This window comes from Platichthys flesus, chromosome 2, assembly GCF_949316205.1.
Source record: "Platichthys flesus chromosome 2, fPlaFle2.1, whole genome shotgun sequence".
Taxonomy (NCBI): domain Eukaryota; kingdom Metazoa; phylum Chordata; class Actinopteri; order Pleuronectiformes; family Pleuronectidae; genus Platichthys; species Platichthys flesus.
The window spans coordinates 23,953,592-23,977,883 of record NC_084946.1 but is presented as its reverse complement, the minus strand read 5'-3'; the positions used below and the strand labels follow the sequence as shown (position 1 = coordinate 23,977,883).

Here is a 24,292-nt window from a genome sequence, read left to right as displayed (position 1 = left end):
TTCAAGCAGATTAAACCTCCCATCACCCCCCCCCCCCCCCGAGTCTGTGTACTCAGAATTCAACTGACAGCTGCAAGAACGCACATCATGAATATCAATTTATTGCTAAAGTGGAGCTGTGAAAATTAGCAGGGCGGTTCCATTGTGGAGGTTAATGGAAAGTCAGACAGGCATTTCACTGTAGGGTTAATGCCAGTACTAAGCCGCCATCACAATACTGTCCTTGAGCTTGAATAATAAATTGAAAATGTGTGTGGGCCTTTATGATTGGCTGGCAAAATGCATGAAATATTGGATTTATCCAAACAGAGAAAGCAAGCAAATAAGCAAAAAGAAAACAAATTATAAAAACATCCAATTTGTGTTTCGCGAGGTTGGATTCTAAATTAGGAATCAAATCATTTCACAAAACCCCAAAACATGCTGTGTTTGAAATCGTATGAAACATCAATAAATCGTACGTTTGTATCTTCAGGCAGATTCCCTCTAAATAGGAAGCTGATACTCTAATTGACACAAATCACCTTGGAGGCGTGAATCTGAACTGAAGCAACAGGATTATGTTGAGTTAGAGCCTTAATCATAACAAATGAGTAGTGTAGTATTTTTGATCGTATTAATTATAATAACAAAATAACACCTGATCCTCTGATGTCCCAGTGACCACTATAATTTGCATTTTTGTATTAATCTTCATCTGTGTCACTTTAAACCATTCGTGATGATGGGTTTTATTGTCAAGTATCAATAGGAGATGTTCACTTTAGCAGCAGCTTAACGTTTATTAAGCAATATTGATTCTACTAATTTTCCATGTAGCTGTAGCCTGACGCTATTCCTCCGTGACAGAGCTCAACCAGCGTCCATCAAATATTACAAAACTTGTGTCAAGTGAACATTGAATTCCATTGTTTGCTTGTTTTGGTGTAAAAAACAGGTCATAATCTGGAGCTGAAAAGTTTGAGTAAAGTTTGCTCAAAGTCCCAGAACTCTTTTATTTGTTCATCACAATAAGAACCATCGGCGTGGAGACACTGGAGTGAACGTTCACAATGATTTTCTAAGTCTTTCCATTAATTTCGCCAAAAAGAAGTAAATAATGGAAAAACACTGCTGCTGCTTTATCTTTGAAAGAGAAACTCAATCTTGCTGTGGTGTTTCCCTTTATGGGATCATTTGAGATGTGAACATTAAAAAACAGCTTTCAGTTCAGCATCTGCAGTTACCTGGGAAAATCTACAGTTTACCGACGGCTCTGGATTTAACTGGCGACTCAGTCGTTTGTCGAGAGATGTTTTCTTTGACAATTATCCTGCGGTGAAAACTGCGCTGCTTTCTGAGTTGTTTTTTTTTTTTTAGTCCTGCTACGAGACAACAACGGTAATTGCGAGCCACGCCAGCGGCAAAATAATCATTTTAATTGCAGGATTGAATCTCCCAAAAAATACATAATGCATCCCAGGGTTCACATCAATTCACAGCCCATTTAATAACTAACTGCTGCTGCGTTTTCTTCAGACAACAAAGCCTGGCTCACCGGACCCACTTTCAGACAGCAGAGCCATTATCACTATCAGCCACCATCAATGATATATCCCGTGTGTGCTCTAATCCTAATTAACTGCAAGAGGTCAGGCTAATAAGCGAGTCCAGTTATTTACATTAACCTACTCTGCAAAGGAGAAAATGGAAAAGGAACAAATGTAATTAGGTCGACCACGACTGTAATCACAGCGTCTTGATGAGAGGAATGAGATAATCGTCTGTGACAAAGCCTTCAGGTGCAGGTAAAGCACAGTAAACCATTTAGATGTAAATAGTCTGAACAAGGAGGAGAAAGCAAATTGAGCGATAATGGCAAAGTGGAGCCGGATGATTAGTTCAGAGGAGGAGAGACGCAGAGGCGACTTCAATCCTGATAAGGGGGAATTCAGAAAATCAACAGTTTATATTTGCAGTCTGCTCACATACTCGGTTCTCTGGTAGCAGCCGTAGCAAAGTACTGCTGCTGTATTTTCCTGCACGAGTCTCCACACGCTGCTCACCTCCTCGATGTGCTGAAACAGATCGGTTGTATTGGATTTCACCCGAAGGTGTAGCATGTGGAAAATCAATGCTTCCACAAGGTCTAAGAATGTATCTGGCTTTGTACAAAAGAGAGTTTTTACTAAATAAGAGAAGTGGACAATATGATTTTTAGATAATGCATTTATATAGATGTCTAAATGGAAAGCAGGGAATGCATCGCCCCTTCAATGCTCCTCATGGCATTTGTTTGTCCAGCCTTTTTAGTTCTTCATGGAAAGACTAGTGCACGGAGTCCAAATAGTGTTTTCCTTTAATGAATGGATTTGGAATCAAATCTAGGAAGATGTATCGGGTCTCAGAGTGAAGGAAATTCACGCTTGCAGGGTAAAAGCCGTGAGCATGAAAACATTTCAGTCTTTTTACTCAGAGAGATTGATGCAGCGGGTAATTACTCGTGGGAGCGCAGCAGCGTGAGGAATGAGGCGCCATTCAATCGGTGCCACGCTACAGTCAGTCAGATGATTGGGACGTGGGGGGGGGGGGGTAATGATCAGTGTCGTTCACTTTAAGATCTGGTTTCATGTGTCGAGAGAAAACGCTGCTTTTTCGTGCACAACCACAAAAATAAAGTCTCAACAGGGTCAATACAGGATGTTGTTTACAAAGTTATGGCACAAAGAACAAATGTTCTCCACAACAGTTCCACCCACACCGAAGCTTCAAGGCTTTTAGAACTCACTGTGGATCAAAGTGCGATGGGGATCAGGAGAGCATCCTAAAAAAACTCAACTTCTGCCGAATTACACGTTAAATATACCAAAGCGTATATAACACCATTATTAATCATTTATTAACTTTGAGCTTCAGATCTGACCAAATGAAAACAGAGCTCACAACATGCCATTTCATTTTGGACAGCTGTGCCCAAGCTGAATTGCTTAATTTGAATAAAAAAAAACGACAATTACCTTTTTTTAATGAGATTGTGATACTCTGCTTTGTCTTACACCGCCTGACGCTGCATGCAACAATAAGGGGAACAGAGACTCGGTGAAGCGCCGCCTGGCAGGGGCAGATGTCCCTGAGAGCTGCAGGCGTGGAAAACATTTGGGATGATAAAGAGGGAGAAAGAAATGGGTTGCCAGAAGGTAGAAAAATGAAAACACGGAACACGACGGAGTAAACAAAGTCTTCAAAACCGAGTGTTCACATTCGCATGATACAGGACCTGGGGGGGAAACTGTCTGCTCTGGGGAGCGACGATTTAGAGAAAGGGACTTTAGGACATTTTTATAAAGAATAGACACTGGCGTTCTATTCATGGAGCGAAGATAAAGGATGATATTGACTTTGCGTTTTTGGATGTTTCTTTTGTTTTGGCTCCTGTAGCTCAAGGTATCATTTTAATCACCTACTTCAAGGAAAAGAAAGAGAGACTGACCTCTCACCCTTTCAGCTCATGCCCCAAAACAACTATCTTTTCTTCTTTAACTAGGGTCACTCCATAACTATGTGTTTATCATATTAGTGAACGACTGTCAACCTGACAGCAAAGATCCCTTTATCCTCACTCATCACTTAAACCCAAACCCGTGTTGCTGTTCCAAACCTAACCGAGCCTAAGGCGATTTTCAGAAGCAGTTCTTTCTTACATCTCTTGAAATCCCTTTTACATCCCGCCAGCACTGAATAAATGAAAAGCTCTGACAACAAGAAGAAATAAAAATCCTTCATCCACGGAGAAGCCGAGGGGCTGTAGAGAGTTCATTCGTCCTGGATCACATGATCGAATGCCCGACCTATGTGCACGCCGCTCGTGCATCATCACCCAGAGACCAGAGGCTTCGTATTCCTTATGATAATGTTTGGAGCTTTATCGACAGTGAATGAGCCGTGGTGTTTACAGTCGGCCATGCTGGGCTCCTCTTTACAACTTGAGGATTCCTCCACCACACACACAGTCTCTGTGATGTTATTGGCTTTGGAGCACAGGGCTTGGATTATTTTTCTGTTGTTTCCTTTCAAAATAAATCTGCTTTTCCTGGGTTCACCGACTATACATCTGACTATAACTCTTCATCAAAATATGGCATTTCTTTTTCAGCAAGTTTCAGAAGGAAACAGACGTACGACCTTCATGCAGAAAAACACTGACAGATCCAAAGAGCGCTTTTCTATTTGGAAGATTTCCTCTGGGATTCTTATTCAAACAATGAAAGTAGGAGACGGGTTAAACTGAAGTGTGGAGTTGACAGCGAGTTTGAGGAAAGTAAATAAATGAGAAAAGAGCACATTCACTAAAACTAAATCATACAGTCCTGAAATAAATTCTACCTCCACAAAAGTTAACAATGTGAAATATTCAGTATTTATTTACAGAGGTGTTGATTCAATTTTATGATAATTTGGAGAGTGTAGTTTCGGGGTTGCTATTGAACTGTATAGAGTTATACAGAGTTTCTGCTAGATTAAATGTGAGGAAGCATTTTGTCTGCATCATAAATTATGAATAAAGTTTTAAGAGTCTACCTGCATTAAGCTTCTTACTCAAGTTAGGAAGTGAAAGCTGGAATAACTTCACTACGACAACATGCTGTAGATAATGACCGGGTTGCAGGAGACTGTATATTTGTGATTGGCATGTTGCAGCCTTGCCTGAGGCGTCTGTCACAGCCTCGAGGCTGGATCAGAGCAGCAAACAGTTATTATGGGATTCCAGTAGACCGTGAAAACTATGAAATAAACTGTGTGGGCACAACTCAGGTCCCTCAAACGCCCCCCCTCCCCCTCCCCCTTATGTAAATGCTGTCTGGTACAGTCTAAGGTAGAGGTGTAGATGCTGTGGTGAGGCACTAACTCCTCTTTACTGCAATTGTGTTTCCCTCCTCTCTTTGCACCCTGGGGAGCAGAAGGGCAATGTTGCACAGCTCGCCACAGGCTGTGTGTGAGAGTGTGTGTGTGTTTGTGTGTGTGTGAATGAACATAAGAAGTGAGTGTATGCATGTCTGCTGACAGTCTGTGAGTTACAACTACTACGATAAACTCTCCAGAACCATGTTAGGGAACAAAAGACCACTTGCATGCACATATTAAAAAACTAAATCAACTAAATAGAATGAGCTTGTGTGCTGACTAGTTCAGATTCAAAGTCTTCAGCACTTAATTGTTAGAAAATTGATAATAAAGAGACAGACAATGTTTTTTTTTTGTTTTGTTTCCTTTCATTTTTCTCTGTGTAAGCAAATTATTCGTCGCTAGAACCTTTAAACTTGGTTTTCACAAAGATCAGATAAAAAAATGTGAAAATCAATACCACAGATTTCGTGGCTGGTTGCAGGCTCGCTTCTTTGATAAGGGCCAACCTCAGAATATTATTGATTCTACACAAGAGTAAGCACAAGAAAAAACTAGAAAACATTATTACTGGCAAAACAAATCCATCTGGTTTTGTAAGAGATTTGAGTCATTGTCAAAAACATTGTCATGAAACAGAGTCACATACTTCCATCAAACAGTGTTGGAAGAAATAACAGGTCCCAGAACTTTTCTCTTCCAGACGAACACCAAACACAAGAGATGCTCGTTTTTAAAAAGAGCCTGGAAACAACAACCGGCTGGAACAAAAGGGTAGTTTTAAGCATGCGAGTGCCACAACACAAACTTCAACATTTCAACAATAATGTTGTGATGAAAATCTCACATCATCACCACATGATCAACAGTTATTTTTCAGTGCAGTGCAGCAGCAGGGAGTGAAAAACTTTAAACACTGCAGTGGATTATACCCAACCCGCTCCCCTCAGTGTGATCAATACATACTTAAGAGGACTGTAAGGCCAGCAGCAAGATCACCAGTTATCTATCTATATAAATATACAGTATATATAGACCTTTACAAAGAGTGAGCTGACTTCCGTGGCACCCTGAGGAACCCTTGATGCCAACACTGAAAATCTGATTTTAATAAACCTGCCTCAAAGAAGAGGATTTTCTCCCTTTTTCAAACTTTATATTTTGGAGAACTTCTGCTTTTTTCCTTGACTTTGTTCTGTGGATTAAAGACAGTTCTTTCTTTGAGGCAGAGAACCTGGCTGAACTGCAGAGTAAAAAAAAAGTGGCCCCCCTTTTCCGCTTATGAATTCATCACAGTTACCTTTGGCACTGTGGGATTTTTGAGAACTGTCGGGGAAATATAGTCGGAGGATACTTTCTGAAGAAACACCAATGCATTTACAAACACATCACAAATAAAACTTCCCTGGTGGCTTGTGTAAATATTTATATAGTTGCCTGTTGTTCTAGTTGCAAAAGAAACTGTGTAGCTTAGATTTTCCACCGAGGCTGTTGAACTGGTGAACACTGTAAAGATACCATTAAACTTAACAAACTAAAAAACAAATTCTTTATGTCACCCTAATGCTGTGGATCTTTACCTGGGTGGTATGGTGAGGGTGTGACCGTAAGTTAAGATCAAATAAAAACACACAATATTGTAATTGAGTGCATGGCATAGTTCCATACTTAATAGCACCAGCATGGGGCACAAACTCCTGATTGAACGTTATAGTTGGTTTACAGAGACATGATGCAATTGCTAATAAGTGGATTGCAGAAAATCCCCAAATGCAAACACTACAAAATGTCCCACAGAGAAAGAAAACAAAGGAATTAAAGTGGTGAGATGTGACTTCTCGGGATGGCGGAGATCCAAAACCGCAGTGTGTGATTTGTTGCAATGCGTTGGCGAAGAAAAGCCTGAAACCTTCCAAGATTAGGAAGGCTTTTGCAGACTCAACGTTAAGAGCTGCAGACAAAAAGCGTTTTACTGTTATTACAAGAGCCACTCGGTCAGAAACCAGTCTTGCAGAGAGACTCAATGGAATTCTGGGAGTGGGAATAGTGTTTTCTTTTCTACCCATGCAAGAGATGGTGTTAATTATGGGAAAAGAGCAGCAGATCAATTAGAATTGATAAAAGAATCAAACGATACTGTGGCTAATAAAACTGAACATGGCAACAGATGTGAAAGAGTCCCGCAAATAAATTTAAATGTGAATAATGAAGTTATAATAATCTGCCCTGTAAAGCAGCAGAGGAAAGTGGATCGCTCAAAGGAGCGACAACAATGAGACTCATTAATGGATGCTCCATGAGTGATACAGCTCTAAAGCAGAGGTTCGTGGAGAAGCTACCGGCTGAACGTTGGGCATCAGTGCAAAGTGAACACTGAAGAGTGACATTGTCAGAGTGACATCGCTCTAAAACACTTCCCCCCCCCATTCATATAAACCAGTGTGATCTTCTTGTCAATCTCTGGGGTCGTCTCTTCGGTGCCGGTTCTAATGAAAAACAAGCTCAAAGCCCGTTTTTGGGTCAATAACAGTCTTCAGCCACGACTGGAACACCTCATCAAGTAGTTAAGGAGGTTTTATACCGTCAGACTTCTCAGGTGAACCTAAATGAAAAGGTGGTATGGATTGATTTTTGGGGGATACTCCAATTTCAGGCCAATTGCATGAAGTAGACAGAAGAAGAGAAAGAAGCTGAAGCGGCTCCTTTCTGCCACAGATGATAAAATCTTTGAGTAATGAGGACGTTCATTTGGACTATAGTCCGCCTAATACCTTAATGATATCACAGTGGCAACATTAACTCATTGAACCGGTTCATCATTTTATATCCAAATGAAAAAGCAATTTTCTTCCATGCACTATATTCAAAGCAGTGAGCTAATACAAATGTGACATTGACAACACGCCCACGTCAGATGCTCATCTGCAAACCAATCCCAGTCAATAGGCAGATGACAGGCGAACGTGCCTATAGTGCAACGTGAAACCACAACTAACCGGTTCATCTGCAAACAACAAAATGAAAATGAAATATGTACCATCTTGTTTCCTTGCGTTGGTGCAACTTGACTATTTCTGTAGCAAAGACATAGAAACAGGAGAGAAACCGACCATTTAAAGATATTTGTGGGGGAAGCAGCAGAATGAGGGCGAACAGGGCATCGTCGTCACGAGGTCTGACTCACGTCTCCCGCAGGCGTGTAAGTGATGCATTGAAGTTCAGGCTCTCCCAATGTAACATTCCATCTTTACGTCATCACCACGCTGCATCACTGTAGTCCTGTCTGGCCGTGGCCTGGTTGTAGCAGCCGTTCTGGCATTTGATTACATCTGACAGGCTTTACTTAAAAAAATAAAAAAATAAGCCTGTGTTTTATACCACTGGCTTCTTTTCAACTCCGTCCATTAATCACTGCATTACTGGGTCCTTGGCCGAGCTTCCACCAGCAGATGCACCCTGCATAAAAGATCTTGTCTCAGGGCATTCCCCCCCCCCCCCCCCCCGTTTTCAGGCTCGAAATCATTTCAAAAAACGTCTGGTGGCATCATTTCACTTGCTCCTAGTGAAGCAGTTCCTTGCTTCTGCTTTTGTGTCAGAGATACAACACTTGTAGTGTCTTGAAATACACCAGGGAATACACAATCAATGCAGAACAGGATTCTTTAAATACACAGGGCTTCACCTGCAATTATTCACAGGAAAGGTGGTAAGTAAAACCAGTTCACACACACATACACATACCTACACTTGCTGTCAATCACATGGTATACAAGCCCCAATGCACACCGAGCTGTATCGTCCATAATTCACTAAATGAACATCTAGCTGTATTGAAAGAGATTTAAATCTAGAGATCCTGAACTCTGGGTGAAAATGTTTTCTAACGTTTTAAATCAAATGAGGTCAGGACGTTTTCTCAAAGAGCTCAGTAGAAACTGCGTCGCCCTCTCGAATGCAGTTTGAAGGTACTTTCGCATCGACTTAACTTTTCCAGGCTGATGTGATTTAATTGCGAGGATTTGGACGACTGGGTTCGTTGCTGCTTCGCCTCATGTATGTTTTTGTTCTTAATATTCTGACATGCTGGTCTGATTACTACAAGTGAAAGTAAAACGTAATTGATCGATCAATAACCCATAAGAATGAAACAGACAAATCCTGACTGCCCCACCCACCGATGTGGGTTCATGTTTCCCCTGAAGCCTTCATAAGGATTTTTCTAACTCTGCTAGAAGCCCTGCATGCATTAAAAAATACCGTCAGAAAATAATGAAAATCTGACAGGGAAGTTGCTCATTCCCGAAAAACGTTAAAATGCATTTTCACCGTCCGTGGCCAAAACGTTATTGGTCGTCAACAGCCGACTCCAACTCCGTGATTTCCCTGTCGAGCTTCACTGGCACATGTAAAATGTAAGAGCCGTTGGTTGATTGCAGCCTTTTCAAGCCTCCCACTTCTCCCCGGGCCTGTATTCAAAAATATATACAGCTAAAGAAATGTTGACTGAAAAATGTTAATTTAAGCTCCGACACAAGCTTACCGAAGCTTTTTTGGTTTAGTTTTGTTATGTCTGTACTGTGCGTCCAAAATATTAAATTCATGACCACAGAAAAATGCTATTTCATCCCATAACACTCCCTGTAAATACACATCATTTCTGCTACTCTGCCATAAATCCATGCAGCTCCAAGCACAAGCAAAATATGTGAATTGATAGTTTAAATATTTTTTAAAAAGCAGTTAAGCTCGGGAGCCCCATCCTTCTCCGGGTGGGAATGTGTGTGGAGTCAGAAGGTGGCTGTGATTACACCATTTAATTACAGAGGTGACAGAACCAAGGTCCTCATGCCACATGAGTAATGGAAGGGCCTGTGCAGCCAACACAGCCCATCAGCCCCCCCGAGCGCCGTGATGACTCTTATCAGTGAACTCATTCCTGCCTCCTGACCTTTCAGCAGTTCCACAGTGGTCCGTTCTGCCCTCCCACAGAAACGCAGCACAGGGGACTGTTCTTTGTCTGATGCGGGGAAAGGATTTCACTTAAGAGATTCTGCCTAAGTGGACATCGCACTGCTCTCAGCGAGGAGTGGATCGACCCGGCAGTAAATCAACAGAGTCTGACTGCAGCAGCCTGGTTTTTTTTTGCACAAGGGATATACTGGTGTACGGTTGAGTCAAAATATGAAATGTACACAGTAGCAAACGCAAAGAAAATCATCATCATCTGCAGCTGAAATCTCAAGCAACACGCCAATTGAATTATATAATTGTGTTTCAGTTTCATCTCTGCATTTAGTGAAAATGCTCTGATAGACCTAATAAACATTACCTGCCCACATGTGCAACACACACACACACACACACACACACACACACACACACACACACACACACACACACACACACACACACACACACACACACACACACACACACACACACACACACACACACACACACACACACACACACACACACACACACACACACACACACACACACACACACACACACACACACACACACACACACACACACACACACACACACACACTGCTAGTGACTAACAAGGGAACTAAGGGTGGAGTGTTCATTAGCTATGTAGCCATTAATTTCCCTCGGGGTTGGTGGAGACCAAAATAGAGCCACAAGGAAAGCGGACTTGGACGAGGGCCCAACTTCAACTGGACGCTTATGTTGCCGCGTGTTCGACACAACCACTTTACAAGGTAATTATATGTAAATGTGGTTTTTACAGGTTGTGGCATTGAGAGAAGCCAAAATTCAAAATGAAGGAAGACGAATTAAAGAACCTACGAAACAAGTCTACACTCAGGACATGAGTAATGGTTATTTTACCCTCCCTTTAAAAAAAATGAAAATCTCTATCCACATAACCTTCTTCTTACGAAAAGACCTAAACAACGCAAAAGTAAACAAGTAAGCTTGGCCAGTAGGTGGCGATAAAGTCTACATCAATGATCCGTCAAATACCAGAGAATAAAGCTGTGGTCCAAGTAAAATTGGATGAAGTGGATACATGTGAGTTCCCTTCATTTTGTCCAGTATACAGCCGCCATATTTGTTGTTGTAGCTTTTATATGATCATTACACAAAGCACAAATGAATAAATCTTAATTTCGCAAATACTTAGTTTTACATGTGCACACGGATACACAGAAAGAGCAGTTTATAAACTTCTTCACTTTGGAAAATGTTTGTTTTCTTCACTTTGGAAAAAGTTTGTGAGTGGATGAGAGGCTCAAACAGAGAGGAGGAAAGTTTGCCTTGTAAAGCATCCACATTAGTGTGAGTCATTTGAAACTACAATGGTAAACCTCTAATGCAATGTCTCAAACAATGTGCAGTGTCTCGTTACAGCACGAATGTGGATTTGACAGTTTTTGTTTTTTTTTAACAAATGCAGAACAGAAGGAATGCGTCACCCTCCGCCCCGGCACAGAACCCCGGGCTGCTCATGTTTGTTTTATTTTTAAAAGGCTCCCACTCAGAATTGGTTATGTTTCATAACCAATTCTGATTCGCAAATCATTATTCACGTTTTAAATGTAACTGCTTGAGAGATAAATTAGGACATTATCACAGTTTTAAACACATTTGTTAATCTTTCCATTCTTCAGCACCCGACTGTTCCTCAAGTAAACATCGATTTAGGCTTTTTATGTAAATACACCCTGGAGTCCAAACCAGAGCTACTCATTGCTAGCTCTCACAAATATTTAGTTTCGTGCAATTAAGCACCTCACTGAGTCCTATCTTCAGAGAAAAATGATTTGTGTTTCAATGAAGACATTCCACTGGACAATATGTAAATGGCTGCAAGAGAGAGCGAGAGTCTCCATGCTGTTTACTCACAAATTGTATGTTGATGCAGCCCCTGCAATTACAGCTGCACTAAATGGACTTTAATATAATCCATCACATTACAGCTCCACAAACCAGCCTGCAAAACTAAACACCATTGATTTCACCGAGACGGATTTCTCATAATCTCAACAACAACCGACCAGCACGCGACAACAGTGTGACGAGCTTCACACAGGTTGGATTTACCGAAGCGCTGCTGCAGATTATTTACGGGAGGTGCATCTCAGATAAACTGGCAGCACCAGTGCATATTTAAAGAAAGCTATTCAAAGGAAGGCAGCATCTAAGAGTGCATGGAAAAAATCTCCAGGCAGGAGCCTAACATATCATTAAAGAGCAAATTACAGTGGAACTCCAAATCCACAGAGCTCTGATCACCGAGCGATAGATAAGGAATTTGATTGAACACATAATTGTAATTCAGATATAAACAGATTTATAAGTGGTCGTAGCATTTTTCACAGTCTTTACCTCGTCCAATCTACTGGTTATTATATCGTAGTTGTGCCACAATATTAATTACAGCCCACATGATTTTCTGGTGTCTTAACAAGCTGTCGAAAGCTGTGCTGGTTTCGAGAGCTATAATTTGTCCCTGGGAAATGCTAAATTATGGGAATTATGTGAGGCGGTGAAATAAGAAGCTGTTTTTGGGTTGATATGTTCTAAATATGTCGGTGTCAGTTCATATTTGCCAAACATATTGGCCTCACACGTTCATGTCATTGACTGTGTACAAAGATGGACGACAAGTCACCACTACAGAGATATGAAGCTTAAATATCCTGGATATGAAAGTCACACTAAATACACACTCAACCAATCACGAGTTAGTCTCAGTAGTCAATCATCCGGTTTCTATAACATCAAATAACTAATCAGAAGCAAACATAGCATGGAAATGAACACTTACGACAGTGTGACAAGACACAACAAAAAGCAGAGGAACCATCTTTGAGGATTAAACGATTAAGCATGTATTTTAACTCTTTATTTTGGTCCATGTCCTGTGTGCTAACATGGAGAAGGCAGGGCTTATGACCTTTTAGGACATCCAGTCACCAGGGGGCCATTGAGGCTCTTTGGCTTCACTGTTGGGGAGCCATCACGTCATCCATCTTTATACAGGGACACACCATACAGGCAGCTGCTAATACGGCCAATTGGATTAATGGGGCTTACACTACCTTTCTCAATTTCTAACAGAACCACAATGCAGTTCTGCAACAAGTAAGATTGGCTGCTAGCATCTATAAACAGTGCAAGTATGTAGTATTTATAGTTTGAAGCCGATCACCTTAACAACTCAAGACCTCCAGGACTGAGAGAAGCGAAGAGAAACTCGTCCTGTCACCGACTTTCATCCCCACTCACTGTTCCAGGCCTCGGCCATTAAAGAAATGCATCGCCACTGCTCGTTTCTCAGATGCCTCAATTTGGCTCATCAGAACCTCTCCTCTCCACAATAGCTCCCATAAATTGAAATCTGGCCTCCTCTCCGGGCGTCAGGGCTCATGCTCCTCCGAGGAGACGAATCATCTGCCTGCATTTCAGGATGAAACCTCATATCAAGTCATTTTCCAGCCGAGCATGTGAAGACAGAGGGAATTTGCGAAACCGCACAAAAAGGTGACAAAGTTATAATGTGCTGTATAATGACTCGTGCTGGCAAACAGGAGTGTAATGAAAGCAGCGGAATTCTTTTGATAACTTGCTCCGTCTCTGCCAAGGTGCTGATACCTGGAGGATAATGGATTCCACTAAAGAGGCAAAAGCAATCAAAGAACAAATCAGGGAGCATGAGGAAAAACTAATAGTGTCCTTCCAAAGACACTTATCCGGGACCCGTCTTTGGGCGAGTGCAGAGTCGGGCGGTCGTGCTTCATTACATATACAGACAAAAAACAGCCGGACTATTATTGGACGAGGGGATGATTGGACTCCTCTAGTGCGGCTCTCCGGCAATAAAGCCGCTACATGAAATGGGATCTCCGGCCGCACCACAGAATACCAAACAAGTTTCCTGTTCATTACAGCTCGGAGTGCCTCTATTTGTCGGATTTAGAACACCAGCAAGAAAGTGCACGGAGCAGCAGAACAGTGGTTCTCTGTCAGAGGAGCAACTCAACATAAAGACGGAAATCAGGAACATCCCCTCAGTGTGACACAGTTTATTTAACATCTGTGTTTTTATACCCGTGTGTTTTGCAGTATTTGTCTTTATGACTTCTTTTGGTAGTTATTCAGTTTGTATTATTATGGCTTATAATTTTCTTACCTGCATGAAATTACATGTTCAAGTGATTTAATACAAATTAAAACATAATAAATAAACTTCCCATGTCTACTTTACTGTTGCAGATAACTTAAAACAATGTCTGAATGGGTGAAATAATGGTCTGAACTGCCAAATCCCCATTCAGATCAGTTATCTGTACTTTAAATTTGAACAGTAAATCTTTAAACAAACTCATAAAATGACAATATCTTTCTATTTTACATCCAGGGGACTTTTGACCTACAGAAGCAATTAATTAAAAGGTCATTCGTTGTAAAAAAGATCAAGAAGCAATACTGGCACTGGAGTTATCCCCTCGTTGGATCCTTCGTTGCTCAGGGATGGAAGGACACATTTGATGGACACTTTGAAATGTGACGGTCTGGTCGCTGGCTGCTGTGATGCAATCTGTGTTCAAACGCAGACCCTGGAGGAAGTGGCCCCTGAATTGGGACCCATGATCAAAAGGACCCAGAAAGAGCCCAACGGCGCAAGTGATTTAAATTTGATGATCCGTCGTAAATGTTTGACAATTTCCCTCTTTCATGATGTAAAAAACCAACACAACACTCAGAGAAATAAAGTTTACGTTGTGAATGTGTGTGATTAACCCTCGTTCAGTTAATTGCTGAATTACAGTAAACAGCATGTTGGAATAGAGTCAGTATCTTTCGATCTCCACAGAGGTGAGAAAGCTTTTTTCCGAAACGCCATTTTGCCTTTCTCACAACATGTTGCATGAAAGCGAGACAATTTTGTTATGAAGGTGACGCAATTTAATTTCGTGAAGCATCGACCCCCCCCTTCAGAATAGCAGTGGGGATGCAAATCAATGGAGAATCACATTAATCTTCACTGGAAAGTAAACAGACATTTATCTTGTATTGTTCATGTTGGGGGGGGGGCGACAGATGTGCTATTTACATGAACTGTACAGTGGCGGTCGTTTGTTTTTACATCTTTCATCCACTTGTCTTTCATCCGAAGCTTCTGGGCTTAACCAGACTTTCCCTTTCATCCTTTGAGAAAATAAATGTCAGACGACAGAAGGAGGCAAACTATGAGATTTGCTTGATTCCATGTTCTGTAGCGTGAGTCGACTCCAGAACCACAAAATTACACTTGTGTATATACACCAGAAAGCAAATAGGTCTGTGTGCGTCATGTGGATGTGATAAGTGGTACCGTGAATCACTTGCTGGTAGTCACATTTGTTTGGATACATTAACACCAGACTGATGATGATGATGTGTTAATGCCCTTGATGCACAGGACATGATATCATCATCATCATCATCATCATCATCATCATCTTGAGTGCTCTCTACAGGTTGGCTGCGTTAAAGGTCATAAACACTGCCTCCTCCATGTTAGTAGATCGGACATGAACCAAACTAAAAGGACCAAAGTACGCCTTAAACAAAATTCTTAGAATAACATATCTGTCATTTTAGGTAGATCTTATACGACCGTTTATGAACTACCTATTGTAGTGCAATAAAACATGGGTAATCATCCTCAATACTACGGCTCCACACCATGATTACTATTTTACTAACTCCGAGTCCAAATTACGTCAAAAACAAAAGATGGCAGCCCCCATCTATCCGAGATATTTCGGCTTCCTTCTCGTCTAATGAGAAGTGGCTACGTGTCACCCATCTTTATATAACCTACATTCTATGGGTGAAACTTAGGAAAAAAATGAATCTTCAGACACTCTCTAAATCACTCATCATCAACATGTTATCAATGCGCTGGATGAATTTTATGTGTTCAAGGTTTGCAAACACAATTTTGTTCCAAATTCACAGGCAATCAACAACAATATAAAAGCTGATAGACAAAATATAGTTAAAGAACAGTTAAAGATGAAGAAAAGGAAACTCAAGCTCCACAGAGAGCACTTTGCAAAGATGTTGAATGTGCATCGCTCCAGTATATCTATCTGATTGGTTAATTACAGTTAAGTGCAATGAAACACAGTCTGAGTCAGACTCAGGCTTTTCTTCCAGTCCGACTCCAGGTCTGCTGTGACATCGCAAACACAATAAAACCAAAAAGAAAAAAAGGCAATGACAAAAAAAAAAAAGTTACGCCTCTCATGCATAATGGAGGAGCCCCTGCAGCCAGTCAGGAACATCAGGCACCCTTCCACCCCAAATTCATCAGAATCAGACCGGTGGTGTGTCAGTGAAAACCCCTGAGAGCCTCACAGATCTTTATTTATTGCATCTCTAACCTGCAGATCTGTCTTGTTTTCTAAAATGAACGTCAAGAGCACAGTGATGTTTTTCAGCTGCTTTCAAAAAGCGATTAAGAGACGTCCTTGAACATTCAAACTCTTACAGAGCAGCAGATATCTTTGGTTCTCTGTTCACAACACAAAAGGGTTTGCTTTTGCCAAAGGAGGTGTGCAACTCTATAATATTTGTTGTGTTTTTGTATACACATACTGCACGTGTGGTGTTAGCCCTTCAAAATGCATCCTTTATAAATTGAATACCATTTAATACAGCCGCTAAGAGTTACAGGCATTCCTCTTACAGACAATAAAAGGGTTCAGTTCCTGGCCGTGGGACATTTAAAGGGTATTTACATACAAATGTTCTTGTATAAATTGTTCGACCTGAGGCACATATTCATTTTGTTTACAGAGCAGTGTATGAAGATTGCACGAGGTGAATGTTAAAGCAGAATAAAGCCCGAGCGGAGGAGAAGACTGCAGACTGAAAGCTGAAAGGATTACCGGGAGCACATTATCATTGCCACTCAAATTAAAAAGACATGCGAGTGGAGACGCCACCGAATGTCTGCAGCGATGCCGACAGGAAAAGAGAAGCTGCACAAAGCTCACGAGGGAGTTGTGTGTCGTCTTGTGTTGTTCTCTCATTAAGTGCCACAGAACGAGAGCGAGTTTTTAGAATTTCACATTAAGCAGCTATATAAAAAAAAGTAGCCATGACATTTCCTCAGCTGCATGATTTAAATCTTTTAAAGCTCCCCTCAGGTGATGATCATGGTTTTAAAGATTCAACACGTCCCCCCTGTGCTTTTTATACGACCCTTGCCATGCCGGTTTTAATCCTGCCTGTTTGGAATGGGCTCTAGTTTGAGCTGTGGTGATGCTGGTTCCAGCTTTTCTTTTTTAAAAGTGACCTGCAGTAATTGAGCCGCCTGAGTAAAGACCTGCTGCAGAAGCCTGAAGCCGCACCCCCGCTGCTGCACAAAGATCTGTTCACCTGTTCATTCAAACCTCCGAAGCTCGACTCAGTCAGAGAACCACAATCTGGAGAATCAGTTGTCGTGAACACCTTGTTGAGATTGGCAACGTCTTAAGCATACTGAACCAATGTGTCCAAATGGCACCAAGTTCTCCACTGCACCTCCTTGGGCCCTCAACAATACACATGTCAAGTGTGAAGCTGATAAGATGATCGAATCTTGAGAAATGAGGCCTATTCTTCAGGTGACAAGCAAATCCAAGACCCCTCTGGAACGCACGACAATTCACTCTGGCTCCCTGAACACAGCTCAGTGCTACTGGCCGATCGCTTCTACATCTCTGGAGCCTCCCGACATGGTTTATTGTCAGGAACAGGTGGCGTGATCGATTGACGTAAACAATTCCTACGTCTTTTAGTTCTCAACAGAATACATTTTTCGCACAAGCTTCACCAAGCGTGTTCCTCTCTGACATATAGTAAATCTTCATGTCACCAGCAGGAGGTGATGGAGCAGGTGTGCACCTCCATTTAGCAACACAGAAAAGATGAAAGACTCCTCAGAGATCAAAGTCCCTCCTGATCACGTTGAGTGGGATGAGAAAAGTAAGAGAGTGGTTGGCAGGAGGAGAGAGCAGCTCTGACATTCAGTAAAGGTGATTGTCTGGACTGCCCAGTGTGCAGCCTGGATACACTTTGAGGGAGGCGGCCCCCTGCTGGGAATCCAGGACCAGCAGGACCAGCAGGACCAGGGGTCACATCTCTGAATGTGCAGGACGCAGACAGACACATGTTCGCCTGATGGGCTCGGGCGAAAATTCAGTTTGCACCCGCTGAGCCATGCATTGCTCAGAGGCAAGATTTTCTACATGCGGGAATCAAACCAGAGGCTTTCGAAAACCTAAAAATGTGACTCTATACACAACCCAGTGTTCCTTTAAAATGACAAGTAGAAGAAAATAAACAGATAAGCATTAAAAAATAAAGATTTGTCATATTTGGAAGGAAGCAAATCTGGGATAGAATAAAAAACTAATGCAGCAAAACACCATGCTAATTGGAAAAGGGGGTTTTGTACCGAGGCTTCTGGGAAAGGCTGAATTAATTACACGTCACATGTGTAATTGTGCTGCTGCGGTGAGAGGGTGTCAGTGACCCTGTGGCCCGCAGTCACGAACGACACTTTGCACTTTGCAGATGTTGAGAAACAACAAACTGCGCGCACTTCGCGTTGGTGCAGTTTCCTCACATCTCACCGCCTCTTGCATCTTCAGGTGCACACGCGCCGCCTCGCCGTGCGTGAGGTTTGTGGAAAACATGTTGCACGGACAACGAACTGCTCTGGTTTGTTGAATTGCTGAACGATGCGTAAAAACCACACTTACGCAGCAAATTACGCTTAAAAACAAAAAAAAAGTTGTATTATCTTACCTTTTTTCGAAGAATTGGTGCGAGGTGTTGCGTGGAAAGCGCGTCCTCGCCGCTGTGGTGGTGGTGAAGGGAACAAAAGGTGCGGTAGGTGCGTTTAATTCTTGCGGGATAATATTATTCTTGCAAACGGTTGGAGAGGAGATGCGGACCCCCTCCTCAGGGGGCTGCGGGGTCCGTGGAGGAGCAGGTGCGGGTCTGTGCAGCCGGATCCTCGGTGCGTGATCAGCCCCGCATCTGACGCTCAAGTCGCTTTTCCCCTTTCTTTTAAAACGCACATGCTGTCACCGTCATGTGACCGATCCGCGCCGACCAATGCGCTTCCACCCGCTAACGCACAGACTCACGCTGCAGCTTTTACTATGCAGCAGCTTCTAACAGCTGGAGCAGCCACACGCACGCGCTCACACCCACATGCGCTGCATGGACTCTCCATCTAATTGGCTTCTTGTACAAAAATCCACATGAGGGTAATTGTGAGGGTTCGCAAGAACATCTGCTCATTTTCACACTTTTCATAAAACCCCCACCTGAGCAACAGAGGGGAGTGAGCATGCTCATTCATTTCCAAGAGGGGGGGAATTCATATTTTACACACTCACACACTTCTCCTCCAGCTGCCTTCCAAAACCCATCCCCATAATAAATCCCCTATCCATCCTCCCAGTCGATCTGTGTCCATCAGCCGTTGTGCTGTTTCTCTCCTCAGGCGCTGCTGATGTGAGGGATTTGATGTTTGTGGCTGAGTAGAGCCGCTTGAATCAAGATGGTGAAATTGTGGACAGCATCAGGTTCATGGAGAGAAGCTCGGGTTCAAACTGACCCCAGTGAAGCAGAGAGTTACATTCAGACAAGGATTTAAAATGTCGTTGTGTAGGGATGTGAAAGTGATGACAAATAACCCTCAACAGGTGGTCGACTAGTCGTTTGCTCCATGGAAATGTTGCTCACTGGGTTTGTCCACAATTCTGGATGTTGAGTTATGATCTACTGACGGCTTCTTCTTATTGAAATAAGTATTTCGTGGTCAAAATTTGACAATTTAAAATAGTCTTTTTTCACGACCAGATAACCACAAAGCTAAGGACATATGAGACATGAGACTCTGGACATTTTCTTGACATTTTCCAGAGGGGCAGTACGTGAGAACGCAAAGGTCCAGCTTTTTTCTGTAACGTTTCATGCCAGCCCCTGAAGAGAATACAGCAGGAAATTACATTTCTAACACGCAACAGATGTGAAATTGCAAGAATATGAATATCTGATAACGAGAACGAGGTGACAGAAGACACAGCTGAAAGTGCCCTCTTTGAAAAATGGGATTCAAGTGCTTTTGTCGATAAGGGCCGAGACAGCTGGGGACAAAATCACTGCTCATTTCACAGCAGAATTTATACGTCATGTCTCCTGCTGCTCTGCCCAGATGTGGTGAACACGTCTGATTTGGACAATCTCCTAGTGTGAAGTGTAATGTGAAGTGTCTCAGGTTCCAAGCTCTACCGATCACAACCAGAAAGGCAAATCCTCAAAACCATGACTCAGTACATGTTTGGTGCACATGCAGAAATTTGGCAACAAATCCAGAAGAAGAAGACGGCAAGAAACAGCCTCACAGGCAAAAACCATGAGAGGACGATAATGAGAAAAACACTTGTACGCTTTGTCACAAGATGAACAGAGACAGAGCGCAGGGAGCACACAGAGTAAATACACAAAGAGAGGAGACAATTAGACTCAGGTCGACAATCATAGGAGTGAGAAACACACAAGGGCAGGAAGTAAGGATCTGAGATGAAAGGAAAAGGTTTGAGACTATAGTTTATTTCACTAAGACATCTTTTGAACATGGTTACGAAGCATAATGACATTTACTTTTATTCAAACAATGGATATCCATAGCACAGTTACAAACCATAAATGATATGTTAATATCCAGCTAATGAATTTCTCTAGCATAGGTATAGATCATAATGACGTGTTAATATCTTAAGGCGCCTTGAATCTTATGTTCAAACCTTTAAGTATTATCTCCAGATGTTTTCAGTTTGTTTCTCCTTGTCTAAACTATCCTTGAACTGCCTATGGAATAATGAGAGGAGAGATGGTTTTCAGCCAGTCCTTAAATCTTAAGGTATGACAAATTCTCAAATTTAGGCAGAAGGCCCTGTTGTGTGATGTCATTTTATCTCTAGGTTTGTGATAAACAACTCCCCTATATAAGTACTTGCCTTGCAGAGGCGAGTCAGATTTTCACTATTCGGCCTGTGTGATTTCTCCGGGCAAACCATGGTGCCCGTCTGACCTGTGAAACTTCTGTGTAATAAATTCTGTTATGCTGCAAGTTCTGGGTCTGCGTCTCCTCTCGTCAAACACCGACTTCGACAAGACACTGCTGCTTGAAAGATACGATAACACAACAAAATAAAACAGGAATACTGCTATGAAAATGAAAAAAAACAGAAAACGTGACCTGGGAGGTGGACGGGTCAGAAATGATCCTCCACGTCCAGTCCGCCCTGACTTTTAACTGCATGAAAAAATATTGGTCTGTCATCATCTTTACTTTGAGTCCCTGAGGTTAAAATAATGCATTGTTCATTACGCTTAAAAATGTTGGATGAAAAACAAGTACCCCCCAGAGCATGAATTTGCCTCTGATAATTTCACGGTACTCTGGTTATTAAATCACTTATTATTTGCTTTCTGGCCATTTAAAATCAAAATGATTCATCCTCAGGGGAGCATAAATGTTGGCAGTGTTTTGTGGGTAAGAGCAAAATGTGGCCTGTTGGTGGCGCTAAACCAAAACCCCAGTGGATCATCAAGTATCAGCAATGAATATCCACATTTCCTAGTAAATTTGGCTAATGTCTGTTATAGAACTCTCCTCTGAATCAATGTTGGACATGTTGACTCACAGGCCGACCTCAACGTCCTCAAGGCCGCAGCTATTGACACATGAAATATGCTGAAACTAAAAAAATCGCTCTTGCCCGTGGATATCTGCGATGTTAGCATGTCCTTCATTGGTTGATACATGAGAGGAGAGTCAGTATTTTATCACAGACACCTCAGCAGAAATCCAACATGTCGCAGCACAGACTGCAAAACTGAAGGTTTATTTCCACCTCCTTCTTAGGGATCCAGGAAACATGCTGGTGATGGCACCACCCAGTGAACCTCCCACTTCATAAAGAGAGGAGTCGACTTCTCCTCTGTGAGGAGTCGACTTCTCCTCTGTGTCCCTTTGTCTCTAACGCTTCATCCACAGTGTTTCATGGTGTCATGTGTCTTTTGATTTACCGTCACTGTAGCTAGCAGTTTATTTCAAATCATTTGGATTTACATGAAGAAGAATAACAAAAAGTAACCATTCATCTAGTTTGTTTGCAGTATTACGATAAACAGTGTTCAGCAAATCATAATTTTAAACTTAATTATGAATTAATGGTTGAATTTATCATTTGAATCGTTACGAGAATCATCATTTACATCAGTCAGGAGAAATAAACAGTATCTTGTAGATTTTAATATCCGTAAGAAAAACTTTAAAGCAACATGACCTAACTTTTTTAAAGTGACAGCGCCCTCTGCAGAAACACGTGGGGATGTTTCTTTTGGGCCTCATGTCTGAGCAATAAACGGGTTGCTCTCACTGCAAAGTCCCAGTCCCTAAGCTGCAAATGAACAGTGCCTATTTCCCTTGATGCCTGGTTTCCCGACTCAATAGAGCTGCTGCTGTAACAAATCCACCAAACTCTGTTTAGAATCTGTCATACTTTGAAAGTTAAATTCTCCAAATGATAAAAAATGCCAGGTCTATAAAGATCTGGTGTTCAAGTCCCTGAATCATCAAACTGAAGCTGAAGCTGCTGTTTCATGGTAAAACCCAAGTTCCCTGGTGTGGCACTGGAAACAGTTACTGCTGCACATCGACACCAGTTGCTCCTGTTTATGTTTGGAAGATGAAATAAGAGTCAGAAAGAGAGGAGAGGGAAATCCTCTGTTGACTCTCTCCTCTTTAACACATGCCAAACAGCCGGCAGCGGTGGATCTCCTCTCGTGTAGCAGCATTATTTTGATGCATTTTAATGAAAAGCGAATTCCCTCAGACACCAAATCTCACCGTTGGCGGCCCAACCTAGATGAGGGCCCAGGGGGGGGGGGGGCTATTTGTGGACTCCCTAACCAGAATTTGGGATATTGCCTTGCTCTAGTGTGAATAGATTGGACGCTTTAGGCTGCTGCTAGACAATCCCAGAGAAGACGAGGCCTCACACCGACACTGTATCTCCTTTTTCTATCTTTGTTGTTCCATTTTCCTCTGACAGTACCTCACCTCTCGTCTCTGTCATTGTCCTCTCGTCTTCTCATGTCTTCATTTGCTAGTTTGCATCCACAGCTGATCCTCAATCAATACACATCCACGGATCAGAATCGATCCTTCAGCAGCGGCTTCATCTTTCTCCCCTTCGAGGAGTTTCATGAGCACCCTCAGGGGTTAGGTGAATGCGGCTCGCTGTGGTGACAATAGATCTTTCTGTACACAGCCCATTTTTCCCCCCGAGCGAGGACACGTTTAAAGCTGTCAGTGCACAGAACATTTCTCTGTCCTCCCACGCTCTTAGCTCTGAACTCTCCATTCAAGTCACTGCCCTAAAACCATCACTGCCTCGGACTAAACCAGCATCAGGTGGGAAAGTCTATCAAGTAGCAGAGCTGCTGTCAAACAGAGAAGAGTCCAAAACAACGACAATATGTGAGGACCACACAAATATAAGAATCAGCCAAGTGAACAGGTTGTTTTTGCTTTTACTACACAAACCTATTATTGTTTTGTGTTCATAGTACCACTGCTTGTGTCTTTTATGCTTTGATATACTTTTATATTAATAATTCTCTCACTAATATGGAATGGACCAAATATCAAAACATTACTGAAATATTTACATTGTGAAGCTTTTGTCTGCATCGGAGAGGTAAAGATTTGCTTCCTTCTTCCCCTCGTGAAATAAAAGGTCATATTCTAATCGGGCTCATATGTCGGTCCGAGTTGTAATATTCACCAAACAGATATTTGAGTTTTGAAAACCACCTGAAGCCAATTGAAAGCAAATGCTCTCATCTGCTCTGACCCGGTGTCATTAGCTGGGAGGTGATTGGATCTGTGGCCTGGGAAAATCCACTTTCAGAAATCACTGTGCGACACAGGCCACGGTTATGGATGAACGTCATTTGTGTGGAAGTTGCCTGAGGAGACAGACACTCCATCACAATAAAGCTCCGGTTAGTGGAGTTTAGCTGCACTCACAACTTCAGCAGATGTTTGAAATGTGATGTTTTGCCCTTTGAGAAGTTTTATTTGGGTCGTTTTTTACACATACTTTTGTTTCTGGGCCAGAGGTTGTAATCCTGAGAAACCATTATATCATCATCGTTTTCCTATTTCGTCTCTGAAGCATGAGCCTTGTGTTGTTGCGTCTGAGCAGAGGTGGCAAAATGATGTTCTTTACTCCAGTAGAAGTTGTTTAGGTATATGTATTGAATCAATCTCTCTAGTATAAAAGTATAAAAGTACCCCTCTGAGAGATAT

At 42.1% G+C, this 24,292-nt stretch overlaps 1 protein-coding gene across 1 annotated transcript in view; it reads right to left on the bottom strand.

The window, feature by feature from the left end:
- Window positions 1-18,897, bottom strand: part of rap1gapb (RAP1 GTPase activating protein b) — a 96,458-nt gene extending 77,561 nt beyond the window's left edge. Inside the window, exon 1 of the mRNA XM_062407150.1 lies at window positions 18,703-18,897. The gene's annotated coding sequence lies outside the window, so the exon portion shown is untranslated. The remainder of the gene's footprint in view (window positions 1-18,702) is intronic.
- Window positions 18,898-24,292: the final 5,395 nt, after the last annotated feature.